Here is a 1,137-nt window from a genome sequence, read left to right as displayed (position 1 = left end):
CTGGAGTCGGTTGCCATTTCCTTCTCCAGACCCAGGGATCGAACCCATGTCTCTTGGGTCTCCTGAACTGGCAGCGGGGTCTTTTCCACTAGCACCCCTGGTGACTCAGATGGTAAAGATTTCACCTGCAATGCGGGAGACCTGGGTTCTATCCCCAGGTCAGGAACATCTCCTGGAGGAGGGCATAGGTACCAGTATTCTCGCCTGGGATTTCCATGGACAGAGGAGCCTGGCGGGCTGCAGTCCATGGGGTTGCAAAAGAGTCAGGACATGACTGAGCGACTAACACTTTCACTTTCTGTTCAGTGCCTCCTGGGAAGCCCCAGAGCGCCTAGATAGGATGAATAAACCACTCCCTGGGGGCAGCAGAAGTGATGTGCAAGCAGAAACGGAGGATGAGGAGTATTGGAGAGTAAACACGGGATGGGACCGACAAGGGGGAGCATTCAGGATTGAGGAAGATGATACACAGAACTAGGGTGACCAGGATCCTGGTTTGCCCAGAGCTGTCCTGGTTTTAGCACTAAAAATCCCACATCTGGGAAAGCTCGGGGTTGCTGAGCCTTATATGCTGCTGCTGCTGCTAAGTCGCTTCATTCGTGTCCAACTCTATGTGACCCCATAGAAGGCAGCCCACTCAAATGAACTTGAAATGAAAAAGGAGACGTTTCAACAGACAACACAGAAAGAGAAAGGATCATAAGAGACAACTAGAAACAACTGCATGACAATAAAATGGATAACCTGGAACAAAAGGACAAATTCTTAGAAAAGTACAATCTTCTAAGGCTGAACCAGGAAGAAATAGAAAATATGAATAAGTCAAGCACCAACACCAGTCACAAGCTCTAACTATGAACAGATCAATCACAAGCACTACTAACTGGGATCAAAAGTCTCCAACAAAGAAATGCCCGGGACTTCACAGATGAATGCTTTCAAATGGTAGAGATGTGATAATACCTATGCTGGTCAAACTGTTCCAGAAAAATGTGGAGGGAGGAGCATTCCCAACTCATTCTGCGAGGCCACCATCACCATGAACCAAAAGGAAACAGAAATGCCACACAGAAAAGAAAATTACAGGCTAACATCACTGATGAACATCAATGCAAAAATCCTGGGGAAAATTGTAGC

The sequence above is a fragment of the Bos indicus x Bos taurus genome, unplaced genomic scaffold, assembly GCF_003369695.1.
Source record: "Bos indicus x Bos taurus breed Angus x Brahman F1 hybrid unplaced genomic scaffold, Bos_hybrid_MaternalHap_v2.0 SuperScaffold_100297, whole genome shotgun sequence".
Classification (NCBI taxonomy): Eukaryota; Metazoa; Chordata; class Mammalia; order Artiodactyla; family Bovidae; genus Bos; species Bos indicus x Bos taurus.
Note: the sequence above shows the minus strand (reverse complement) of the source record.